General features: G+C 48.0%; 2 non-coding genes across 2 annotated transcripts; one reads left to right on the forward strand and one right to left on the reverse strand.

The window, feature by feature from the left end:
* Window positions 1-336: 336 nt before the first annotated feature.
* Window positions 337-408, reverse strand: TRNAH-GUG (transfer RNA histidin (anticodon GUG)). The gene has a single exon. It is a non-coding gene; the product is annotated as a tRNA-His (tRNA).
* A 2,896-nt stretch (window positions 409-3,304) lies between these two features.
* TRNAT-AGU (transfer RNA threonine (anticodon AGU)) lies at window positions 3,305-3,378 on the forward strand. Its single transcript has one exon. It is a non-coding gene; the product is annotated as a tRNA-Thr (tRNA).
* The last annotated feature ends 4,648 nt before the right edge of the window (window positions 3,379-8,026 follow it).

Consider the following 8,026-nt stretch of genomic DNA (forward strand, 5'->3'; position numbering starts at 1 on the left):
GAATGTTGTCCATAGGGTCGCGATGGGTCGGACACGACTTCGCAACTAACAACAACAACAACAACAACTTTTTATATAAACTTTAAAACTGTGTACATTACACAATAGTAAAAATATAGTAAAAATATAGGATAATGTGCAAATAAGAAACTATTCTTCATCTTCTCTGCTCCAAAATTAATGAGCAGAAAAGCAACATATAAATGATACAATCTCAAACTAATGTATTCAGAACGTACGCTTTAGGTTTCAGAAATGTGGCTATATAAGGCTTGGAGAAAGTCTTTAGCTTTTTCCTGAAATAGGTTTTAAAAAATTCATGCACTTGCCATTTGATGCCATGACTCGGATTCGAACCGAGGTTGCTGCGGCCACAACGCAGAGTACTAACCACTATACGATCATGGCTGGCTGGCTCTGCTTTGTTCCAAACAGCTCTTCCTTAGAGTTGCAGTGGGAATTGCCCAGAGTCTGTGAGACGAGAAGCACTGACGAACAGTTTCATAATACTGCTGATCTCAGAAATCTCAGAGTCGGGCTCTTTTTTCTCCTTTGTGCTTCTTTCTGTTATCAACCAAATGCAGTTTTAAAAAAACTCTTTGCTATGTTTGTACTGGAAAATATGAGCCTCTTCAAAAGCAAAATATTCTTCCTACAGTGGGAACAAACTAGTTTAGGATGCAAGAAATCAAATCATCCTAAGTGAGAATCATTTGGGGTGAGGATTTGTGATCTTCCAAAACACTTCCCCAATAAAGGAGATTTATAGCTCAGGGTTGAAATGAAGAGTCCTTGGTGCTCTCGGAGCCTGGCTGTTTTCTTGCAGATGTTTCATTACGCTAAGTAGGTAACATCATGCTAGTGCTGATGATGTTACCAAGTTACCAATGAAATGTCTGCAAGAAAACAACCAAGATCAGAAAGCACGAAGGATCCTTCCCCAAATTAGACACCCTTCCAATGCGTGGCTTTCAAATCCCAGACTACTCAGGCAATGTGGCTGTTCTAGAGGATGACAAGTCTGGGAAAAGGTTCCAGATATTATTGCAATTTAAGTTTGGGACATTGCTGGCAACTGCAATTTATTGACATTCCAAGGGTCATGATTTCCAAACTCCTAATCTATACAAGAAATTCAGACTATAGATTTCTTGGTTCAATGGAATTTAATAGTAAGCTTCTTTTTCAGAAAAAAAGTGTATAATTGTTGCACCTGCAAGGAGTGGGCAGGTTTTGCCGTATGGACAAAGCAAGGAAACAAGCCAGGATTTGGGTCTTTCCTAACCATGGCACAAATGTGTTCTAGCATCCCCTTTTCTTATGACGTTTTATTAAGTTTGTAAGACCACTCAACTGTACAAGGATTTATATTTTCATCTCATTCCCCAGCCCATGATAAGGTGACTTTAAGTTATCTTTAGCTATATTGATGTTAAAGTAGTATTTTCTTATCCTTAATACTGTCTAAGCCAGGGGTCTCAAACTTGATTTCATTGAGGGCCACATCAGGGTTGTGTCTGACCTCGGGGGGGGGAGGGGGGCAGGTGGGCATGGCCAGCTGAAGTTTACTTGTTTCAGGGGCACCTGAGCATTCTGCCAGTGAAAATGGAGCTCGAGAGGCCCTCCCATACTCTGTTTTTGCTGGCAGAGGGTTGCAGGAGGCTGTCACAGCTGAAAATGGAACTCGGGAGGACAGCGCACAGCCCCCTTAAGCTCTATTTTTGCTGGCGGAGGCAACATGAGCCGGTCTTTCGGTGTTTCCAAGACAGCCCCGTGGGCCAGATTTAAGCACCCTGCAGGCCGGATCTGGGCCATGAGCCTTGAGTTTGACACCCCTGGTCCTCAAGGTGGTGTCAAAACTGTATAAAATCTGCCTAATCTTTGACTATTCTGGAGGTAAGATGGGACAGTATAGTGGATTGAAATAAAATGGAAATAGGATAGAGATCTGCAGCAAGCACAGCAAATTTCAGAGAGCAGAGATTTTCTGCCAGTTGAAGGATGGGCGTATAACACTCATCCAGCTGTGGCGAAAAGCCCTTGGACCTTGATATCTGGGGGGAGCCAGTTTGACTTTTCCATAATTTGGTGCAGATTCCTAAAGTTCCTGGAGACCGGTTGTCGTGTCCCACTCCTCCGCTGACGGCCGGGTCAGGGAAATCCGAATCAGGCTTGCCTCTGCAGCTCTGCCCAAAGTCCTAGCAAAGTCCTCAGAGCAGGCAGGAGACCAGTAAGTGACTTCAGCAAGATAAGTTCGACTTTGCCTGACTCAGAGACTGCCAGAAAGCAGATCCTTTATATAGGCCATGGGGTGTGGCTCCATGACTCAGCACTCATTAAGGCCTGCCCCTCCCTTCCTTCTGTTGCCTCCGCCTATCCAATCTTCTGATGCGAGGGTCACTCCAATCAGCTGTTGTTGGAAGTAAACTTTCCTCAGGCTCACATGCTGTGGAGGAGGGGGAGGGGTCTAGCTGCTCCGTTTGCCTGGGCATGGAGCCAGGGCTGGGGCCGGGGGATGCTCCCTCCTCTGCAGCCTGCTTGGGCATGGAGCCAGGGCTGGGACCAGGAGGTGCCCCCTCCTCTGCAGCTTGTCTGGGCATGGAGCCAGAACTGGGGCCGGGAGGCATACATTCCTCCGTGTTCGGGAGCAGATAAGCAGACCCCGGCTGCGGTGAGAGCGGACAAGACACAACACCCGTTCGCTACTTCCTAAAAGAAGAAATCAATCTATAAAAATGGGTGATTCACTCTGAGGTTCAAATTCAAGTCAGGGATGTTGCGGACTTAACAAGCACAATTAAACATGCAATCACTTCTAGCTTGAAACTGTGGTACTGATCCATGGGCCAAAGAAGGGCTGTAAAACACCAGAACTACAGCTTAGCTGGACAGAGTAAATTAGAAGCAGGACATCTTGACCCAAAGGTGCTTTTTTCATCTCCATAGACTGGACATCTCGAGTTAGGTTTTAGCTGATGCCTTTGTTTGTCTATTTAGAGTCTGAAGGAAGTGCCCTACCTTCCCCACCCAATTATTTTCAGATTGAAAATAAGAGCAAAACTCTCAGAAATCAAAAGGAACTGCAATCCTTCCTTCAGTGGACTGGGCTTTGAACCCAAGATTTCTTATATTCCAAAATTGAATCAGGCTTGCAAGGCACGTAGGAGATTGCTATATTAAGAATTTTGCGTCAGCCAGTCTTAAGGGCTTTTGCCCTGAGATCTCACTGGCAGAATGTAACATACTTTGCTAATGCAGCATCTTTCTCCTGTCTTTAGAGTGAGTGGCCTGAATTATAGTGTGAGGCACCATGGCTAAGTTGGTTAAAGCACCTGTCTAGTAAACAGGAGATCCTGGGTTCGATTCCCAGTGGTGCCTTGGAAACTAAACCTTTTGATACTAAAAAGATGGATACAGCTGAACAGGGTTCACCTGGGTCTTTTTATTATTCCAAAGCAGAAAGAAAACCTGATTAACATTCTGATTTTATATTGTGATTGAGATTAGAATTTTGAATGAAGTTCAAAGGCAGAGGCAATGAAGACCTTTAACCACCATCCCATAATTTTACAATCACAGCTGGGCTTGGGTAGGGGTGCATCTCTAATTAGCTTATGGATGTCAAGGATGAATTTATTAATTCAGCTCTGGCAGGTATAAGGCCTTCCCGGGTATCTTTCTGATCAGTATGGCTGTAGCTTTTCATAACAAAAGCAAGAGTCATACCAATACACTAACAAGACAAGCATGATTTCTGTACTTTGGAGACTATACACCACAAATACTGAAAGGTATGTATGTATATAGGCTAAGGCTGAGTAAGCTCTAGCCTAGGGCAGCAAAACTTAGGGATGCCAACACTGCCCCTCCTTCCAGATCACTCTAAAAAGGGATTTTTTGAACTCAGTAGGGTTGATGCCATCAGTTAGTGTCTTAAGGGCACCATAGACCCTTAAGCTGGCACTGTATATATGTAATCTTTCAGCATTATGTGTGCCACAACTGACAATATGCCCAAGCCACTTAAAAGGCTTGACTGTTAAAGAGGAGATTCTGAGTCTGATCCCCAAGAATGACTTAGGGGCTCTTTCTTTGGTCTCTGGAGATCTGGCTGTGGGTCTCTGCAGTTTTCTGAATGTGTCTGGTTGCTCATCAAGGAAGAAAGAAAAGCGTAAAAGTTCAGAGGTTATACGAGGATCCAGATAACTATCTAGGTTGCTGCAGTTCCAGTGCCAGAGGAAAAGCTTTACTTTTGCACCTCCCAGGACAAAGCAGTGTAGTTCCTATCATGCCAATTTAGCCCAACTTGAAGTTATAAATAAGCTAGGCAACATACCTAGGGCAATGACACTAAGCCAGGGGTCTGCAAACTTGGCTCATTTAAGACTTGTGGACTTCAACTCCAAAGCTGGCTGAGGAACTCTGGGAGTTGAAGTCCACAAGTCTTAAAAGAGCCAAGTTTGCAGACCCCTGCACTAAGCTAAAGTATCTGCCCCATAAACTAGAGGTACTGGGTTTGCTTTGGTACTAGTGTTCTGAGTAAGGTTGGTGCAATTTATCTCTTGTTCTGGGGAAGTTGGGAGCTTTTCCCCATTCCTGACTGGGGCCGTTGGGGTAGAGGTCTGGACTCTTGGCAAGCCTGGCATTTCCTACCCTCTCAGCAATCTCTGAGTCCATGAGTGGCCACCACACATAGCTTCTTGCTAGCCCTTCATCCTTACGATCCCTGGGTGACCCTCGTGGAGGAGGTCCAATACCTTTCCCTCAATTTCTCCGGGATTACCACCGATCACCCCATAGCAGGCACCCCCTTGAGCCGAGAGCTCATCACGTTTTTACAAATTCCTTAAACGTTGCCCGGCGCAGCGGCCACCCTCTTTGTACCCAACCGGTACAGTCCTTAACATAATGTCGGTATGATGCCGAGCCACTTCCTTAGATGTGACTGGGCCAGAGTCCAAAGAGTCAATAAGCAGGATGGGCGTATAACACTCATCCAGCTGTAAAAAAGCCCTTGGACCTTGATATCTGGGGAGCCAGTTTGACTTTTCCATAATTTGGTGCAGATTCCTAAAGTTCCTGGAGACCGGTTGTCGTGTCCCACTCCTCCGCTGACGGCCGGGTCAGGGAAATCCGAATCAGGCTTGCCTCTGCAGCTCTGCCCAAAGTCCTAGCAAAGTCCTCAGAGCAGGCAGGAGACCAGTAAGTGACTTCAGCAAGATAAGTTCGACTTTGCCTGACTCAGAGACTGCCAGAAAGCAGATCCTTTATATAGGCCATGGGGTGTGGCTCCATGACTCAGCACTCATTAAGGCCTGCCCCCCCTTCCTTCTGTTGCCTCCGCCTATCCAATCTTCTGATGCGAGGGTCACTCCAATCAGCTGTTGTTGGAAGTAAACTTTCCTCAGGCTCACATGCTGTGGAGGAGGGGGAGGGGTCTAGCTGCTCCGTTTGCCTGGGCATGGAGCCAGGGCTGGGGCCGGGGGATGCTCCCTCCTCTGCAGCCTGCTTGGGCATGGAGCCAGGGCTGGGACCAGGAGGTGCCCCCTCCTCTGCAGCTTGTAGGAATAAGCGGCTAAGAAAATAGTCCATCGGGTCAATCGTGGCGAAAGTGCCACAGGCGTTGGTGATCGCCTGCCAGTATTCCTAACAGCGGTCTGTGGTCAGTCACAATTTCAAAGTCTCGCCCAAAAACATATTCGTGAAATTTTTTTACCCCTGACACAATTGCTAGCGCTTCCTTATCTAACTGGCTATAGTTCCTCTCTGTGGAGGACATCGTTCTGGAGTAGAAGGCTATAGGGGCTTCTGTGCTGTTTGGAAGTCTGTGGCTGGGCACAGCCCCACCCGTAAGGAGGCATCACAAACCAGCACTAAGGGCAATGAGCTATGATACTGGATGAGCAGGCTATTGCTCGAGAGCAGGTTTTTTACTGCTTCGAAAGCCCTACTTTCCGACTTTCCCCAAGACCAAACAGTATTTTTCCCTAGAAGCTTATGCAGCGGTTCAGCAACGGTCGCTTTGTTTTTTAAAACCGTAAAAATTCACTAGCCCCAGGAATGCCTGTAGCTCTGTTTTGTTTTTGGGCGCTGGAGCCTTTCTGATTGCCTTGACCTTGCTCTCAGTGGGGTGAATTCCTTTCTTGTCTATTCGGTAGCCCAAGAATTCGACGGATTCTACCCCTATCTGGCATTTGTTCACTTTAACCTTTAGTCCAGCTGACCGGAAAATGCCCAGAACCTTTCTCAGACGCTCCCCAATTCCTCTTTTTCCCTGATATCAATACATCATCAGTAGGGAACTACCCTGGGAGCCCTTGCAGAAGTCGTTCCATTAAGTTTTGGAACAGCCCGGTGCCACACTCACCCCAAATTGTAATCGGGTGCACTTGAAGCACCCCTGTGAGTTACAATCGTTTGGGCTTGGCTGTGTTGGCGTCTCTGGGCAGTTGTTGGTAGGCTTGAGCCAAGTCTAACTTTGCAAAGACTTGCCCTTGCCCCAAAGAGTGCAGCAAGTGTTGCACCACGGAACCGGTAAGCGCTTTTCTGTAAGGCTTTGTTTAGAGTCGCATTGTAGTCAGCGCAGATTCTAATTGACCCATCTGGTTTTACTGGGGTGACGATTGGCGTCTCCCACTTTGCGTGATCGACTGGCACCAAGATCCCCTGATTTATGGGCTTATCTAGCTCCTTGTCAATTTTAGGTTTAAGGGCAAAGGACTCTCCTTGCCTTTAACCTAATGGGAGCTACCTGGGGTCTAAGTTGAAGGAAATAGGGGTCCCCTTGTACTTGCCCAGGCAGTCCTTGAAGACATCTTCGAACTCGTTCATGAGTATGTCTTTCAGGTTACAGTCACTTCTGTAGATGCCAGTCACTCCCATGCCCAGTCTAGTCCCAACAAACTAGGCAGGGTCCCTTCGACGATCGTGATGGGCAGGGTCTTCTTGTGTGGTCCGTACTCGACTCGGACAGAGGTGGTCCCTCGAACAGGGATTCGATTCCCTTGGTAGTCGTGGACTCGTAGCCGTTGTGTTTGCAGGTGGCGCTTCGCGACTGATGGCAGTGACTTCGCCAAAGTGTCCCAGGACATGATGGTGATCGCTGACCCGGTGTCCACTTCGAGTCGGCACCGTACTCCTTCTATTTTGGGTTTGGTGAAGATCTTCTTCTCCACTCGGGTTGGTGTGACCTATGACCACAGTCGTTTGGTTGAATCCGCGCCTTTTTGTTTGAGCCAATCGCGGGTCGCCTTGCCGATCCAGCGCTCTGATTAGCGATTTGAATTTTCGGCGGGAAGGTTGGGGAGCTCGACAGACTTGAGCTAGGTGCCCTTTCTTCTCGCACCGCCGACATGTTGCGTCCTTAAACTTGCAGCGTTGGCGCTGGTGTTGACCTCGCAGCTTCCGCATTCGTCCGGTCCTCTTTGCGCGTTTCTCGGTTCGGCAGACCCTTCCTCATCCTCACCGTCGGATTCGGTCTGGATCTCTTCTTGGTGCACGGGGTTGACTTTGTGCTCGCCTTTGGTGTGAGAGGCTTTTGCAGTGTCTCCGCCGCTTGGGTGGACATTTCATGCGCTCTGGCTTCGTCCAGGCGTTGCCAGCGTCAGATTGCTTTTCGATAGCAGCTGCCTCCGCATAAGCGCATGTCTCTGACCCCCCTGATGAGTTGCTCCAGCAGCACCTCGTCCAGGTCTCGGTACCCACAGTCTTTGGAGGCTTTCCGCAGGGCGGCCATGTAGTCGCCGATGGATTCGCCCTCTAGCTGTCGGCGCTCTCCAAATTCAAAACGCCGCACGTATTTGGACGGCGTTGGCGCGAAATGGTTTTTTAGCAGGGTTTGCAGAGTTTGCCACGATACCGATTGTACCGGCGTTGGCTCTGCCAGGGCTTCCGCGATGTCGATGACCTCGGGACCGCAGTGGCTCAAGAAATATGCCCTTTTGCGGTTGTCTGGAACTCCTTGCAGTTCGTTGGCTTCTAGAAAGCTTTCGAAACGGGTCATGTACGTTCCCCATTTCTCTCTAGC

The sequence above is a fragment of the Ahaetulla prasina genome, chromosome 6 (assembly GCF_028640845.1).
Source record: "Ahaetulla prasina isolate Xishuangbanna chromosome 6, ASM2864084v1, whole genome shotgun sequence".
NCBI classification, from domain to species: Eukaryota; Metazoa; Chordata; class Lepidosauria; order Squamata; family Colubridae; genus Ahaetulla; species Ahaetulla prasina.